The sequence below is a fragment of the Lissotriton helveticus genome, chromosome 6, assembly GCF_964261635.1.
Source record: "Lissotriton helveticus chromosome 6, aLisHel1.1, whole genome shotgun sequence".
Lineage (NCBI taxonomy): Eukaryota > Metazoa > Chordata > Amphibia > Caudata > Salamandridae > Lissotriton > Lissotriton helveticus.
In genome coordinates this window covers 83,622,164-83,640,373 of record NC_136067.1, presented here as the reverse complement: position 1 = coordinate 83,640,373, position 18,210 = coordinate 83,622,164, and the positions used below count along the sequence as shown (strand labels likewise).

At 52.6% G+C, this 18,210-nt stretch overlaps 1 protein-coding gene across 1 annotated transcript in view; it reads left to right on the top strand.

The window, feature by feature from the left end:
- Nucleotides 1–458: 458 nt before the first annotated feature.
- LOC144761222 (beta-1,3-galactosyltransferase 2-like) overlaps nucleotides 459–18,210 on the top strand; it is a 35,991-nt gene continuing 18,239 nt past the window's right edge. Inside the window, exon 1 of the mRNA XM_078646701.1 lies at nucleotides 459–594. The gene's annotated coding sequence lies outside the window, so the exon portion shown is untranslated. The remainder of the gene's footprint in view (nucleotides 595–18,210) is intronic.

Genomic DNA, 18,210 nt, shown 5'->3' with positions numbered 1-18,210 from the left:
GCATGCTTCCACCATCTTCCATCCACTCGTCTGGACAGACTTGTGTTCATGTATCTCTTTAGCCATTGATCCTTTCACTAGCCCATCCATCCCCTATCTTCCCACCAATCATCCTCTCACTCTGTTATCCATCGTTCCATTGCTCCATCAATCCATTATTAACGCCTCATTCACAATAGTGTACATTTATATTTATACAAAAAAAAGAATTATTAATGATCAAACAAGCGAAACCTAGTGCATTTACCAATGCTTGTTTTAAACAGAGATTTCTCTTGTGCACACCGATGTGCAAACGACTACAGAGAGCAAGGCGGGGCAGGAAGGACAGGGGCGCCGGTGAGCCATAGTGTGCACTTTGCCCTGTTCAGGAGGGCACTGGGTGATGCCAGCAGGTGCCGCGGGGCAGGTGAAGACGCGTGTCGGGCACGCTCAATGTGTCGCCCAGCCAGAGAGCCCAACAAGGTCACTCAAGGTCATTTTTCTTCCAACTTCACCCGGCGTCATTTGTGCGGGGCAGGCACGTTGATGTGGGCAGCTGGGTGGCTCCCTTTACGCGGGCGACAGGGAAAGGCATCAAGTTACCGGACTATTGTAAGTACTGAATGCCAATTCCATAAAGAAAGGTGGGGGGCGTGTTCGTGGACGCCCGGACGTGCGTGTGCGTGTCCCCACGCACCTGCCAGCAGTGTTGAATAGTTGCCGGCGCAGGGGTTCAAAATACAGGCAGTGCCCACCCGGATACGTCACCACCCCGGAGGACGGGCACCCAATGGCGGGGCAAAGGGCATTATGTAAGCACCGCTCACACGTCAAAAGCGTTTCAGAATTGACGGTGCATGCACACACAAAGTCATTGTTCTGGGACAGTCATCAATCAGTGCAGGAACAGGATTTCCAGGGCCAAATCTGTTACTTCTAAGGAGTAGCAAACATGCCAACATTCTGAAAGAGGGAGTTCTTGACGATTAATCGAATAATCAGGGGGTGGGGCAGGGGGAGAGGTGGTTCCTGTATTTTCTCCGTAGACTTTCATTGAAGCAGAGGCGTTTCTCGCGGAGAGACGGCCAAAATAAAGCCGTTTTCGACTTTAAAAAAACAGGAGAGTCTCCCGCCTGCTTTGTGTCTCTTGACACGTATGGGATAGATGTGATCATTTCTCCATGACCTGATCAACGCATGTAATGAAGACCGTTCCCTTCTTGACTCAAAGCCTCTTCGACCGTATGTGGCCGATGGTTCCTGTATTATTTATTAGGCCGACGCTTCCTGTATGTATTGTGCGTGCTACACCAATCTATGAACAATGCATAGAATAGTATATTTTGCAATTATGTATTTGGTTGCATTTCTAAAACGGTAATAGAACTTAACTGCAATCTTTAAATACGTCTAGACATACTTAAACATTGCCAGTTTAATAGAATAATTGTGAGAATTTTTAAAGGGGGCAGATGATTTTTTTTTCACTGGGAGGTTATGGATTGAAAAAGTTTGAAGACCCTTTGCCTCAGCTGCTGCTTAAACACCCCAGGTCTCCCATCACAGATGATTGATGGACTCTCGTTGCTCAATATTGTGCTCTCAGAGCTCTTCCGCCCATTGGACTCAATCAATCAATCATACCATTTGTATAGCGCACTACTCACCCAGAAGGGCCTCAAGGCGCTTGGGAGAAGGGGTCAGCTATTGCTCGAACAGTCAGGTCTTGAGTTGTCTTTTGAAGGCGAGATGGTCCTGGGTCAGCCGAAGGTGGATGGGGAGGGAGTTCCATGTCTTGGCCGCCAGGTAGGCGAAGGATCTGCCTCCGGCGTTGGTTCTTCGGATGCGTGGTACGGCGGCGAGGGCGAGGCTAGTAGAACGTAGCTGACGGGTGGGCGTCTAGAAGGTCAGGCGGTCGTTGAGGTACTTGGGGCCCAGGTCGTGGAGAGACTTGTGTGCGTGGGTGAGGAGCCTGAACGTGATCCTCTTGCTGACGGGGAGCCAGTGCAGGTCCCTCAGGTGACCGGAGATGTGGCTGCGTCGGGGGATGTCCAGGATGAGTCGGGCGGAGGCGTTCTGGATGCGTTGGAGTCTTTTCTGTAGCTTGGCTGTGGTTCCGGCGTAGAGGGTGTTTCCGTAGTCCAGTCGGCTGGTGACGAGTGCCTGAGTGACCGTCTTCGTGGTTTCGATCGGGATCCAGCGGAAGATCTTGCGGAGCATGCGTAGGGTGTTGAAGCACAATGAGGAGACGGCGTTGACTTGTCTGGTCATCGAGAAGGAGGAGTCCAGGATGAAGCCCAGGTTGCGTGCGTGGTCTATTGGCTTGGGAGTGGTGCCCAGGGCGGGGGGCCACCAGGAGTCGTCCCAGGCGGAGGGCGATGGTCCCAGGATGAGGACTTCCGTCTTGTCTGAGTTCAGTTTCAGGCGGCTGTTCTTCATCCATTCGGCGACGTCTTTCATCCCTTCGTGTAGGCTAGTTCTGGCGGTGTCGGGGTCTCTGGTGAGGGAGAGGATCAGCTGTGTGTCGTCGGCGTAGGAGATGATGTTGAGGTTGTGCTGGCGTGCGATGGCTGCAAGAGGTCTCATGTAGACGTTGAAGAGGGTAGGGCTGAGTGATGATCCTTGCGGGACGCCGCATATGACTTCGGTGGCCTCGGATCAAAACGGGGGGAGGCGGACTCTCTGGGTTCTTCCGGCGAGGAACGAGGTGATCCACTCCAGTGCCTTCTCTTGGATACCGATGTTGCTTAGGCGTTGCACTAGGGTGCGGTGGCAGACAGTGTCGAACGCTGCAGAGAGGTCCAGGAGGATGAGTGCCGCTGTTTCCCCGTTGTCGAGCAGGGCTCGGATGTCGTCGGTGGCTGCGATGAGGGCGGTCTCAGTGCTGTGGTTGGCTTTGAAACCGGACTGCGAGGGGTCGAGGGATCCGTTCGTCTCGAGGAAGGCGGCAAGCTGTCTGTTGACGGTCTTCTCGATGACTTTGGCAGGAAAAGGGAGGAGCGAGATGGGGCGGAAGTTCTTGAGGTCGGTGGGGTCCGCTGTAGGTTTCTTCAGTAGGGCGCTGAGCTCGGCATGCTTCCAGCTCTCCGGGAAGGTGGCGGTGTTGAAGGAGGTGTTGATGATGGTCCGGAGTTGGGGTGCAATGGTGGATTCGGCCTTGTTGAAGATGTGGTGGGGGCAGGGGTCAGTTGGAGATCCGGAGTGGATGGTGCTCATCATGCGGGCTGTGTCTTTGGTGGTCACCGTGGTCCAGGTGCGGAGGGTGGCGGTGGGGGGCGTTGGTTCGACGGTAGGGTGCGTGAATGGTGCGTCGAAGCTGTTGTGGATGTCGGCGATCTTGCGGTGGAAGAACGAGGCGAGAGAGTCGCAGAGATCTTGTGAAGAAGTGATGTCGTTGTTGCCGGTGCTGGGGTTGGAGAACTCCTTGACGATGTTGAAGAGTTCCTTGCTGTCGTGGGAGTTGTTGTCCAGTCGTTCCTTCAGACATTTCTTCTTGGTGGTGCGGATAAGCTGGTGGTGCTTGCGGGTGGCGTGTTTGAGGGCGGTCATGTTGTCTGTGGTCTGGTCGCGGAGCCAGGCTTTCTCGAGGGTGCGGCAGTTCTTCTTGGAGTCCTTGAGTTCGTCGGTGAACCAGGAGGCCTTCTTGCTTCTGGGTCTGCTGGGAGGTTTCTTTAGTAGCGCAAGGTCGTCGGCGCAGGCGGTCAGCCACTGCTTGAAGTTGCGGACTGCTTCGTTGGGGTCCGTTGTGCTGGCGGGCGGGTTCTGGCTGAGGTAGGTGGTGAGCTGCTCGGCGGTGATCTTGCTCCAGCTCCTGTGAGGAGCCTGTTGCGGGTGGTGGTGGGTCGTGGTTCTTCTGAAGCTGAAGTGGACGCAGCTGTGGTCGGTCCAGTGGAGTCCGGTGGCGTGGCTGAAGGTGATGTGCTTGCTGGAAGAGAAGACGGGATCAAGCGTGTGGCCGGCGTAGTGGGTGGGGGTGTTGACCAGTTGCTTGAGTCCGAGGTTGGCGAGGTTGTCCAGCAGGGCGGAGGTGTTGCGGTCCTTGTTGATTTCCAGGTGGAAGTTGAGGTCCCCTATGAGGATGTAGTCAGCGGAGGGGAGGGCGTGCGGGCTGATGAAGTCTGTGATGTCGTCGCTGAATTGTGTGCGTGGTCCCGGGGGTCTGTAGACGAGGGTGCCTCTGAGCGTCGTCTTTGGGTCGGCGTGTATCTGGAAGTGGAGGTGCTCTGCGGCGGAGAAGGTGTCGTTGGAGTCGGTCGTGATGCGGATGGTGTTCTTGTGTACGATGGCGATGTCTCCTCCGGTCCCTCCGGGTGATCTTGTATCCGTCTGGGATGGCGATGGCGATGTCGGGTGCAGAGGAGGCGTTCATCCAGGTTTCCGTGAGGAAGGCGACGTCTGGTGAAGTTGTGTCGAGCAGGTTCCAGAGTTCGATGGCGTGTCTGTGGATGGAGTGGGTGTTGAGCAGGATGCACTTGAGGTGGGTCTGGCTGGTGCTTGTCTTGGCGGGTGCGGTGCAGGTTCGGAGGCAGGTGAATTTGCAGGCCTTGCAGGTGAAGGGTCCGTGGATGCGTCTCGGGGTGGCCCGGCAGCAGGCGGGGTTCCGGCCGGCAATGAGTGCGTTGAGGGCGGCGGCGTTGTAGGTCTGTCGGTTGGTCTCGCATCGGCGGGGGCCAGGGGTCCTGGCACTGGGCGCGGTCCAGGCGCGGACGGGCGCAGACGGGCTTGCCTTTGGCGCGCCTTCGGCGCACAATCGGCGCGACCGCTGCGCGTCAATGCTGCGCGTGCGTGGGGGTGACATTAGAAGGTAGCCGGGAGGGAGGGTCAGCTGGATGGCGGGAGCGGGGTGGCCAATGGGCTGGCGGGGGGGTGGGGTCGCAGGGAGGCAGCGGCGGGAAAGTCTGGTGCAGGCGGGCGGCTCAGCGGCGCCTGGGTCGCCCTAGCGAGCACAGGAGCAGTCAGGAGGCGGGCACAGGAGCAAAGCAGGCAGCAGGAGGAGCGTGGGGGCAACAAGGCCTGTGTAAGGCACAGCAGTCGCTCCCGAGGTTAAGGAGAGGTCTCCTTAAGAAGGTAGCCGGGAGGGAGGGTCAGCTGGGTGGCGGGAGTGGGGCGGCCAATGGGCGGGACGGGGCCGCAGGGAGGCAGCGACGGGAAAGTCTGGTGCGGGCGGGCGGCTCAGTGGCGGCTGGGTCACCCTAGCGAGCACAGGAGCAGTCAGCAGGCGGGCACAGGAGCAAAACAGGCAGCAGGAGGAGCATGGGGGCGACCAGGCCTGGGTAAGGCACAGCGGTCGCTCCCGAGGTGAAGGAGAGGTCTCCTTAAGAAGGGAGGGTCAGCTGGGTGGCGGGAGCGGGGCGGCCAATGGGCTGGCGGGGGGCGGCCGCAGGGAGGCAGCGGCGGGAAAGTCTGGTGCGGGCGGGCGGCTCAGCGGCGGCTGGGACGCCCTAGCGAGCGCAGGAGCAGTCAGCAGGCGGGCACAGGAGAAAAGCAGGCAGCAAGAGGAGCGTGGGGGCGACCAGGCCTGGGTAAGGCACAGTGGTCGCTCCCGAGGTGAAGGAGAGATCTCTTTAAGAAGGTAGCCGGGAGGGAGGGTCAGCTGGGTGGCGGGAGCGGGGTGGCCAATGGGCTGGCGGGGGGCGGGCCGCAGGGAGGCAGCGGCGGGAAAGTCTGGTGCGGGCGGGCGGCTCAGCGGCGGCTGGGTCGCACTAGGGAGCACAGGAGCTGTCAGCAGGCGGGCACAGGAGCAAAGCAGGCAGCAGGAGGAGCGTGGGGGCGACCAGGCCTGGGTAAGGCACAGCGGTCGCTCCCGAGGTGAAGGAGAGGTCTCCTTATGAAGGTAGCCGGGAGGGAGGGTCAGTTGGGTGGCGGGAGCGGGGCGGCCAATGGGCTGGCGGGGGGCGGGGCGGCAGGGAGGCAGCGGCGGGAAAGTCTGGTGGGGGCGGGCGGCTTAGCGGCGGCTGGGTCGCCCTAGCGAGCACAGGAGCAGTCAGCAGGTGGGCACAGGAGCAAAGCAGGCAGCAGGAGGAGTGTGGGGGCGACCAGGCCTGGGTAAGGCACAGCGGTCGCTCCACCATTTGGACTCCAGCTGGTCCTTAAACCCTTCACTGCGGGGGTAATTCCCCCGCTGTGCTGGGGGGAGGGGGGCGCACAGCGCCCGCATGCTCCTGACGAGCTCAGCTCGTCATGAGGCACGGCGCTCCTGTGCTCATGACTAGCTGAGCTCGTCACAGGTGCACCGGCTCTCGTGGAACGCTCAGCACATCAGGGGAATATTACCCGCACCTGAGCGTTCCATGGGCCATGACGAGCTGAGCTCGTCATGAGCACCGGAGCGCCTTGGCTCATGATGAGCTCAGCTCGTCATGAGCATGGGAGGGGTTAAACAATCCTCCTATACTGTTATCTTGCCCTCAGATACCACCAGCATGCCCTAAGTGCCACTCATCCTTCTTTAAGTAACCTCTGATTGCTCCACAACTATCCCTCAGGCTGCCATAAAACACTGCAGCTGGCCCTCCAAAGACCAGCAGAGTACACACCTAGAACCTGATCTAAGCTGGCCTTCAGAAGTCCTTTTTAGGTTTAGGCTAGGCAGCCCGCATGCGCTGTCTGCAAGATATGCTGGTATCCGCCTCGTTGGGCTTCTCAAGCATGCCTATCAATTTTCATTCGTTCTTTGTTGTGCCATTCACAAATGCTGGGATTTGATTGGTGCATTGCTTGTAATTGTCCCTCCTTTGGGTCCTTGGTTCCCTCCCATCCGATTTCACTAATTGTTCCTTCTAGTTGGCCATCCAGCGCGTTCATGGTTCCTCCTGGTCAGCCATCCCAACAGAAGCAAGTGGGGATTTAAAAAAAAAAATTTAATCAGCATTCCTGCCAATGTCCGTAAAGTATTTACATTCTATTTTTTTTAAAGTCACAGCTTTACAGACACCAAGATTTGAACTCTGTTCCCCAGGTCTGAAGTCGCCACAGCTTGTTTCCTGCTGAGCATAGGCGTCATTCAGTGTTTGGCTGCAACTTGCAGGGTTGTTTTTTTAGTTTGTTATTTACTGCTGTGAACAGACCACCAGGACACAGTGAGTCCCTGTGGTTGCAAAGCCTGCTGTGTCTCAGATAGTGTCAGCAAAGTTGCGTATTTTTTGTTTGTTTTGAAATTTTAGACAATTCAATGAGAATTTTGTGTAATTACATGAAATTATACTTGTACAGCAAAATGCGGTTTCATAATATCTTGCATGACATTTGCCGAAGAGCATGCAAGTTGTGAACAAATGTTCTGCGAAGAACCGGAGACTGGTTAGAGCATTTCACAGCGAGTAGGTGTCGTTATAATGCTACCCAATACTTCGCATGCTTTTACAACTAAGGGGCATATTACCAAGGGCCATTATCGCCGCCTTAGCTGGACTTTTTCCCGCTAAAGCGGCGATAATTTTATTGCCCTATTACCTAGCTGTCGCTAACACCAGTTAGCGACAGCTAGTAGGAGATAGCGATCATCCTGGGGCCCACTTTGCATGTCAGCGATATATATCGCTAATGACATGCAAAGTGGGCGTGCCAAGATGTTAGTGACTGGAAACAGTCGCTAATGTCGCTATCTCCAATTATCAACAAAGCCTTACTTTTGGAAATATTCGCGCTAAGCGCGAATATCTCCAAAAGATAACGCCTGCCCAGGGCAGTTCTTAGCCATGTTATCCAATGGAGGGTGGATAAAATGGCTAAGAGCATTGTCACGATAATGCATGAATATCGCTGATTTTTCAGCGATATTCATGCATTTCGCAGGATTTTTACCGCTTTTGAGATAAACCTTGATAATAGCAAGGTATCTCAGCGGTAAAAATCGTCGGAGCACGGCGATATAATTTTAGCCGCTAACCATGCATAGCGATAATTATCGGTATTGCTTGGTAATATGCCCCTAAGTTTTTAGTTTGCAAATACCATTACAACGCAATTTTTTATTTCGCATACCGTTATTTTGCATATGAATAGAAACGCATTTAATGGTTTTACAACGTACACAAAAACAACGCATACCATTACAACGCAATTTTTTCATCTCGTTTTCTTTTTCTATTAAAAATGTGTTACTTTTTCACTCGACAGTAGTACAACTTTTTCCTCCCTCCATTCTCCTTTCATATTTATTTACATCCTACTACTTTTACATACAGGAAATAGGAAGAAGGAGCAGAGGCCGTTAGGCAGTCAAAAGAAAGCAGTTTTTCTTCATTTTTTTCGCATTTGAAACAGAAGATGGAAATGACCCCCTCCCCCCACATGCACTGCACAGCTCTGTACAAGGAGCGCATTTCCAGCTGTGAAGCATAACTCACAGCTGCCGAGTGCCTTCCTTTAGTTACCACACACCGTAAGACATACCACTCTCAGATTTTATAACGCTGTGCAGAAATCTGCACGCACGTCCAAGATAGGACATGCCCCCCGACCAGTGGTAGAAGTGGGCGGGGACGGAAGGGCACGGCGTGCCCCTACTTCTAGAAATTATTCCAGTCCGTTCCCCTACTTCTTGCTTTCAAAAAAGCATCCCGGGACGGCAAGAATAGTTCTACCTAATAAAAACGATAACTTTTTCTTTCAGATTACAGGGGCTGCTCGCACTTCTCTGTTGTACTCCAGAGGCTGCAGCAGCCCCTCCCTGAGCTCTCACAGGCTGATGGCAGGCCCATTGTCATTCCGATTGAGGCTGATTACCCCCTTTAGAATGACAATGCGCCCGCCGTCTGCCTTTAGCATGTCATGTGCCACTGAGATTGGAGTTAGTGATTACAGAGGAGCTTTCCCCGAAAGAGCGCTTCGACGCCTCGTTGGGGGTAGTAAGCACTGTTATGTGAGAAGGCCTGAAAAAAATGCCTTTTCTGTGTATAGGGTTAATCACATTTTTTTTCACTGATGCACTGACATTTTTGCACTGTTCCTCAGGAAGGCAACCCAGTATAATCTAAAGAGACTGAGAAAAACTATTTGTCTCAATCTCCTCGTAAAGGGCCTGTGTGCTGGGGAATCTCTCGTTGTGACGCTACAGTGGCTCTGACAATATGATCCCCCTTGACACCCATACGACCAACTTTTCATGCCCTTCCATCACTCGCAGCACAATTGGGGCAGGGCTTTAAGTGGGATGAAAAAACTGGGGGGCTCTTAAAGGGGCGTGGCCGATATAATTAAGGATGTGGCTTAAAACATTTATGCTAAAAATATGTGCCCAGCGTAATGTGCTGCCCGACTTGTATTTTGCTGCTTCTGTTATTGCCTCCACATATATAATACAACAAGTAACATTGCACCTACAACAAGCCAGGACTATTGGCTTTGTCAAAGGTTGTTGGTTGGAAAAGATAAATATACTACATTCATACAACTATGGCTTTGTTGTATATAATATTGAAAATGCTTTAGTTTCCGATTGAAAATGCTTTAGTTTCCGATTGAGGCTGATTACCCCCTTTTGAAAAACAATGCCCCCGCCGTCTGCCTTTAGCATGTCATGTGCCAGTGAGATTGGAGTTAGTGATTACAGAGGAGCTTTCCCCAAACAGAGTACTGTGGGGAATTTGCCACCTTGTGTATCTTGTCAATGTTGTACACAGAGTGAACTGGGCAGGAGCAGTGACGGGACAGAAGAGGCGACAGGAAAGGAGAGGTAATAGGGCAGGAGAGGTGACTGGGCAGGAGAACTAGCGGGTAGGAGAAGTGACAGGGCAGGAGAAGTGACAGGCAGGAGAAGTGACAGGCAGGAGAAGTGGCGGGGCAGGAGAGGTGACGTGTCAGGAGCAGTGATGGGACAGGAGAGGTGACAGGAAAGGAGAGGTGACGGGGCAGGAGAAGTGAAGGGGCAGGAGCGGTGATTAGGAATGGGCAGGAGCAGTGAACGGATAGGGGCAGTGAACGGACAAGAGCAGTGAACGGGGCAGGAGTAGTGATGGGACAAGAGAAGTGATGGGGCTGGAGCGGTGATCGGGCAGGAGTGCTGACCGGACAGGAGCAGTGAACGAGCAGGAGCAGTGAACGAGCAGGAGCAGTGAACGGGCAGGAGCAGTGAACGGGCAGGAGCGGTGACGGGGCAGGAAATGTGACGAGGCAGGAAAAGTGACAGGCCAGGAGCAGTGACGGGGCACAAGAGGCAACAGGAAAGGAGAGGTGACTGGGCAGGAGAGGTAACTGGGCAGGAGAGGTGACCGGGCAGGTAAAGTGACAGGACAGGAGAGGTGACGGGGCAGGAGAGGTGACAGGGCAGGAGAGGTGACGGGGCAGGAGAGAAGACGGGGCAGGAGAGGTGACGGGGCAGGAGAGGTGACGGGGCAGGAGAGGTGATTGGGCAGGAGAGGTGACGGGGCAGGAGCGTTGAAAGGACAGGAGCAGTGAATGGGGCAGGAGCAGTGACGGGGCAGGAGCAGTGACGGGGCAGGAGCAGTGACGGGGCAGGAGCAGTGATGGGGCAGGAGCAGTGATGGGGCAGGAGAAGTGACAGGGCAGGAGAGGTGACAGGGCAGGAGAGGTGACAGGGCAAGAGAAGTGACTGGTAAGGAGAGGCAACAGGGCATGAGAGGTGACTGGGCACAAGAAGTGACGAAGCATTAGAAGTAATGGGGCAGGAGGGGTGATTAGGCATGAGCAGGAGTGGTAACCGGGCAGGAGCGGTGAACGGACAGGAGCAGTGAATGGGGCAGGAGCAGTGAACCGGGCAGGAGCAGTGAATGGGGCTGGAACAGTGAACGGGGCAGTAGGAGTGAACAGGGCAGTAGGAGTGAACGGGGCAGTAGGAGTGAATGGGGCAGTAGGAGTGAATGGGGCAGTAGGAGTGAATGGGGCAGGAGCAGTGAATGGGGCAGGAGCAGTGAATGGGGCAGGAGCAGTGAACGGGGCAGAAGCAACGGTGCAGGAAAAGTGACAGGACAGGAGAAGTGACTGGCCAGGAGAAGTGACGGGCCAGGAGAAGTGACAGGACAGGAGAAGTGACGGGCCAGGAGAAGTGACAGGACAGGAGAAGTGTCTAGGAATGAGAAGTGACGGGGAACGAGAAGTGACAGGGAAGGAGAGGCAACAGGGCAGGAGAGGTGACCGGGCAGGAGAAGTGACCGGGCAGGAGAAGTGACGGCTGGAGAAGTGACGGACTGGAGAAGTGACCGGGCAGAAGAAGTGACCGGGCAGAAGAAGTGACGGGCAGGTGACGTGACAGGCAGGTGACATGACGGGCAGGTGACATGACGGGCAGGTGACATGACGGGCAGGTGATGTGACAGGGCAGGAGAGGAGAGGTGACTGGGCAGGAGAGGTGACAGGAAAGGAGAGGTGACGGGGCAGGAGAGGTGACGGGGCAGGAGAGGTGACGGGGCAGGAGAGGTGACGAAGCAGGAGAAGTGATGGGGCAGGAGCGGTGATTAGGCATGAACAAGAGCGGTAACCGGGCAGGAGCGGTGAGCGGGGCAGGAGCGGTGAGCGGGGCAGGAGCAGTGAACGGGGCAGGAGCAGTGAAAGGGGCAGGAGCAGTGAACGGGGCAGGAGCAGTGAACGGGGCAGGAGCAGTGAACGGGGCAGGTGTAGTGAACGGGGCAGGTGTAGTGAATGGGGCAGGTGTAGTGAACGGGGCAGGTGTAATGAACGAGGCAGGAGTAGTGAACGGGGCAGTGTGAGAAGTTGGCCTGATATATGATGTCCACTATTCTAATGGGCACCTTGCACCAGTCCAAACAACCCTTATGGTGATGGTTGTAAAGTCAACCTTATAGACCAGCTATCCTAGTGGTAGCATGGACAAAGCAGTTTTAGGCTAAAACTTCAGAGAGCATGTGAAGCCAGCTGTTTTACCATATATAATCCCTTGAATACCAAATGAAAGGACACCACACATGGTATATATCAAATATATATGTATTTATTACTAACACAACCCCTCTGCACTCTTTATGAGGTCAGAGTTCGAGATACAGCACAAGTTACTCAATAAGCATACTATAAGTTGCACAAATACAATTCTGCCCTAGGGGCCTCACGAACCATACACTGAATAAGTGGTATAAGAACCACTTCAGGAAAGGTGAGTAGGCCTAGGGCCTAGGAAATCGCTGGGGCTACACTGAGCAACCAAGGGATTGGAAGTAGGAGGCCCACGGGAAGCGTGTGCAGTGTATAAACACACACGCAGGTTACCATAGAGTTTCAATGGGAACGTAAAAGTTACGAAGTAGTAGATTTTGGACACTTCCGGATGGACTACGGGAAAACCCTGTTAAACTAGGACACTTGGATAGTTAATACCCACGGGAGCACCGGAGTACTCGAGTTACCTCACCCAGGGAAGCCGGGTGCATAGGTGTTCTTTCGTGTCGGGTTTCGTCGCTGTTTCCTATGGAGAGCTGCAAGAAAAGTGCTGCAGGCGACCAGGAGAAAAGTGTCCGGGTGGATCCAAGGGTAGATCGGAGTCTAGAAGAACCTGAAAGCAGAGGGGACAGAGTCTGGGTCACTAGCCAGTGACCAGGAAGGGACCAGGATGGAACCAGACGATGTCGAGATGGAATCAGGTGAAGAGGTGAAGCTTGTCTCTGCAGCCACGAGGATCAGGAGGCGTCGACGATGACCAGGAGCTGGAGTCGAGCTGTCCCATGACGGATCTAGCTGTTGGCGGTGTCGGTATCCAGATTGGACCCAACAAACCTTGGCAAATGCAATCCACGCAGGATGGGAAGATTGGCTTCAGTTCAGACCAGCAAGTCTGGGGAGCTTCTCCTTCACAGAGAAGCTGGAGCAAGCCCGGAGCAACCAGGCAAGCAGTGTAGTTTTACAAAGATGTCTTCAGAGGGCCTACTAGCCAACGGGCTAGCAACCGCGAAGACGCATTGAGCTGAAATACAGGCACAGGCCCCACGCGGCACTCGTAGAGTGTGGAGGGCTGAGCTTCGGTGCAAATGCTGCTCGGGTCTGGGGCTTCTCAAACCCTAATGCACAACTTCAAGGGTACCTCAGAAGCTGCACAGGTAGCAAAAAGCAGGTAGTCCAGGATATCCGGTCCCACGTCTCTCGTGTCCGCCACGGGTCTCAGTTTTGCTGTGGATCTGGGTCGGAGTCAGAGAAGTCTGGAAGTCCAGTTCCTGCATCGCTAAGTCTTCGGGTTCTAGCGGGAGCGTCGACAAAGCAAACCGGCAAGTTACTGTTGGTGCCTGTTTGCACAGGGTGGTCACTCCTTGACCACAAGGGAGATGTCTTCAGTCTTCCAGTCGATATGGAACGTCGAAGGTCCAAGAGTTTCGTTTCAGAGTTTCTTTCCAGGATAAATCTAAAGTCTCTAGACACAGCTCCTAACTTTATACTAAACTAAGGGGATGGATTACCTGCTAGGTCCCTCTTATGGGTGGAACCTGGGAAGGGGGTGGTTACACCCCTTTCCGTTTGTCCAGTTTCGCGCCAGAGCTGGGGCTGGAGTGCCCCAGCAACTGGTTTGAACCGGGCTATGCATGGGGCACCTTGTGTGCCGGCGGCAGCAACGAAAGGGTTAAGGTAACATGTTGTTCCTGCTTATATTTCACACGCTTTACATAAACCTGTATTCCCTATAAGTGTTTGCTTTTTTCTGAATTGAACCTCAAATAAACATGTTTATCCATTGTTTTAATTAAATAATGGTATAAGCTGTAACTGGTCAGTGATATGCTAAACGTACTAAAAATTGGTATGTTTTGCTATTTCTAGCCACACCCCTGATTCCGTCCACTGATTCAATCTTTGGTTATTCCTGCCCCCTGATTCTCCACCCACAGTTCCCCTACTTTTTATTTCCCACTTCGACCACTGCCCCGACACAGCATGAATGCAGAATGCATTTAAAAGCATCGCCGCACAACAGTGGTCCACAGTGTATACACCTTCAAAGCATAACACTCACAGTTTATCCATGTGTTATTCTCGAGTTACAAGGCAGACGCGAAAGTAGTGGAACTCTCTATGCCCCACTGTTGTAACAGCAGCACTGCCGCGTGCCATGACCGTGGTACACGACTGTGACTGACGTTAAGATCACCTGCACGCGATGGCACGCGCTGCCAATCAAGCCTTCCCCATTCGTTCCCCGACATTCTACATTCCATTTATTTACCGTTATTCCGTTATTTTATACCATTGTAATATGCTGATACTGACAGTTGCCTGAGAGCTGCGGTGCCATTCACATGTGTAGGGGCTGTGGCATTAAAGCTTCTTCCTATGAACCGCTTTGAACCAGCTTCTTCTTTACTACAAGTGATGACGAGTAGTGGCGACCCATGAACAGCCCGTCACATCTAGCACCTTTCGTGATCCTTTGGAAGAAAATTTCATGAAACTGACCGTCCAAGATATACAGCTCCTTCGCGTCATACTACACTTCGCCAAGAAAGAACATCTCCACTGCTATCCTGCTTCTTGTGCAGTTCTCGAAACTTCGACCCACTATTCTTCGATCATTATTGCGGCAAGAGTGTTCTTTGGCCACTTGTGTGGAGATTTATTTATTTGTTTAGAAGTTTTATATAGCGCTGGCCAGACCCGAGGGTATCGGAGTGCTTTACAACAGAAATTAAGCTGTAATCACATAAGAAAGGCATAATCCCACATAAATGTTCAGAGAACCCAGTGAGCTGCGCGTCATTGAGGTGAGGAAGTCCTGAGATAACCTCAATGAGCGCACATTGACCTGGGCTCAGCCTCATTCCGAGAGGAGGTAACACGGGGGGATCGGGGAGGAAGGATGAGGTAGGGTGAGGTTGAGCATTGTCACAGGGCTGTAGGGCGCCTCAGGAGGGGGGCAGAGGTGGAGCATTATCAAGTGGCTGCAGATCGTAGGAAGAGGTAGGTAGTAGTGGAGCATTATCCAGGGGCTGTGGAGTGCAAGTTTATGCGTTTCGGTGGCGGCTCTTGGTTCAGGAAGGCACAGTTGAGGTAGAGGACTTTTAGGAGTCTTTTGAATGTTATAAAGGAAGTGACAGTCCTGATATCGCCTGGGATGGAGTTCCAGATTTTTGGGCCGTTTCCTGCAAAAGACCGTGCAGCAGTTTTTTGTTTGTGTGTTTTCATGGGATGAGTAGCATGGTATTGGAACTCCTGAGGTTTCTTGTCTGGCCGGCTTTCTTGAGTTTGGAGGCCATGTATTCTGGTTTCCCTGTGTGCAAGGCTTTGTGTGTCAGGCAGGCAGTCTGAAAGCTAGCCCTCCTTTCGACTGGGAGCCATTTTAGTTCTCTGAGTGCGGGTGAGAGGTGGTCATATTTCTTAACTCGAGTGACCATTCTGGCAGCTTCATTGAGAGTTGTTTTGAGGGGGGCTAGTTAGGATTGAGTTGTACCGGTGAGCATTGCGTTACCGTAGTCGAATCTGGATAGCACCAGTGACTGGGTGGCTTGTTTGAGGTATTTGGGAGGGATGAAGGGTTTGATTTTGTTGAGGAGCTTCAGATTGAGGAAAGCACTCTTCGCAGAGATCTTAATGTGATTGTTCATGTTCAGTTTCGGGTCAAGGGCGATTCCTAGAGATTTTACCAATGTAGCCAGAGTGAGATTACCGTTAAGGGCATCTATTGCTTTTAGCCACTCTACAATTTGAGCGTTTTCTTCTTTGTTGGAGATGAGGAGGAATTCTGTTTTGTCTTTATTGAGTTTAAGGTGGTTAGTTGATAGTCAGTGTTGAATTTCTTCTAAGGGTGTTGTTTAGTCTTAGAATGTCGGTAATGGAGGAGGTTTCCAAGTAGATCTGGGTGTCATCTGCGTATAGATGGAAGGGAATGTTGGCTTTTTTGTGTAGGGTGGTGAGGGGTTCCATGTATATTTTGAATAGTTGTGGGGAGAGCACTGAACCTTGGGGGACACCTCTGCTGACAGAGTGTAGGTCGGACTTAAAGGATTTGATTTTGACCCTTTGGGAGCGGTTGTGTAAGAAGGAGGAGAACAATTTTAGGACCATCCTGTCTGCACCTACTCTGTCTTGGAGAGCCTTGGTGAGTAGATTGTGGTCAACCATGTCAAAGGCTGCCAATAGGTCCAGGAGGATGAGTAGGCAGCTTTGGTCGGTGTCTAGGGATTTGTGGATGTCATCCACGATGTTAAGGATTGCGGTTTCGGTGCTGCAGCCTTTTCTGAAGCCCGATTGGTGGGGATCTAGCAGGTTGATGTTGTCTATGTGTTGGGTCAGTTGATGGAGAACGCATTTTAAAGGATTTTGGATAGAAAGGGGAGATTGGAGACAGGTCTGAAGTTCTTCAGATCTTTGGGGTCTAGGCCTAGCTTTTTCAATAGAGGTGCGTTTGGGTGACTTTGAGGCAGTCTGGTATGACGCCGGATTTCAAGGAGCTGTTTATGATTTCGCACCAGAGAGGGGCGAGGGAGTGTTTCAGCTTTTTGGTCGATTGGGAGGGAACAGGATCGAGAACGTGGGCTGAGGGCTTGGAGGAAGAGATCAGTTTGAGAATCTCATCTACGAGTACGGGGTGAAAGGAATTCCAGGATTCCGTGGGGAGCTTGTGTTTGTTGGATTCGATTGTGGCAGTTGGGTTTTTGCAGGCAGGATTGAGGTTGATGTCTAGTGATAGCTCAATCTTGGTGGCTTTTTCATTAAAGAAGATGCCAAATTTGTCACATAGCTCTTTGGAGGCCTGGATTGGGGTTGCTGAGGTCTTGGAAGTTTGTTGCCTGATGATGTTAAAGAGTTCCTTGGATCTGTTTTTCGCGTTGTCCAGAGCAGTGCAGAAGAAGGTGTTTTTTTCATTGATGATGTGCTTTTTGTATTTCCTTCGGGCTGCTTTGAGTTGATCGTGAAGGCTCATAGAGGGATTGTTCTTCCATAGATGCTCTGTGACTCTAAGTTGCCTCCTTGCAGCGTTAATGTCCGTGTTGAACAAGGATCTGGAAGGAATGCTTCTGTTTTTTTTAGTTTCAGGGGATAGTTGGTCTAGGATGGATGTCATAGTAGTGTTGTAGTGGGACGTAAGATCTGTTGCGGAAAGACCATCTGAGGAGATGGGCAGGTGCGTGTTTATCTTTTCTTCTAGGTCGCTCATGTTGATCTGAGTTAGGTTTCTCGTCCATGTGGGGGGGGTCTTGGATGTGGGGTTGGTACATGATTGGATGCGTGATGTGGAATAGGATTAGGTGGTGGTCTGACCAGTCCACCGGTAAGATATGATCTAGTGTGATTGAGTTGTGTTGGGCGATGATGGCATCCAAGATTGCTCCTTTGTTATGGGTTTCTTTCAAGCAGTGCTGTGTGAGGTTGTTGCCATGTAATAGCTCATTTAGGTTTTGAATTAGTGAGCTGCTTACATTCCAGTGTAGGTTGAGGTCACCTAGAATTAGGTTGTCGGTGTCTCTGAGTGAGCAGTGAGCAACCAGGTCTGACAGGTGCTTCGTGAAAGTGGTGGTGTTGCCTGGAGGATGGTATAGGAGGTGGCAGTGTAGTGTCTTGTTGTCGCTTGAATTAATGTTGGCGGTTAGGCATTCAAAGGTGTCATAGTTGAAGGTATCTATTTCTGAAACTTATATGTTGTTGTGAATGATCGCTAAACCCCGCCTCTTTGGTCTTTACGGTCTTTGTTAATGATTGTAAAGCCTGGGGGTGCTAGAGTATCCATGATTGGAAGCGAGCAGTCGTTTAGCCAGGTCTCGGTGAGGAAGGCTATGTCTATGCTGTGGACTAGGATGGATTCTGCTATCTCTGTGGCATGTTTAGTGGCTGATCTGCAGTTTATGAGCATGCAGTTGGTAGGGGGTGTTTCTTTTTTAGGTTTCTTACTTAGGGGGGCCAAGGGGCTGTCGGTGAGGTAGGAAGGGGGTCTAGGGGGTTTCCGTGTGGCGTGGTCTCTTCTGAATCCGGAGATCACTTGGATCGTGGAATGAGGTATGTCCGTAGAGGGGGTGTCGTACGAGGAGGCTAGTTCTGCAGCTTTGTCTGAAGACATAGCCTCTGTGGTTCTAATGGGTCTTATATTGTGGCTCGAGAGGGGGGACCGGGTCCAGCTGGGTCGTGTGGTCTTGGCGAGCCTTTGGTGTGGGGGGTTGGTTGCGATGGGAGTACAGGTGTGGTTTTTAGGTGGATTGCGAAGTGAACCAAGGTTCGTTAGGATTTCGTTAAAACCCAGTATTAGAGTAGCTAGTTGGATCTCGAGCAGGGAAATACTTTGTCCTGTCTCTTCCTGGGTTGGGGAGGGTGGGTCCTGAGCGGGGTCCTCAAATGGGGGGA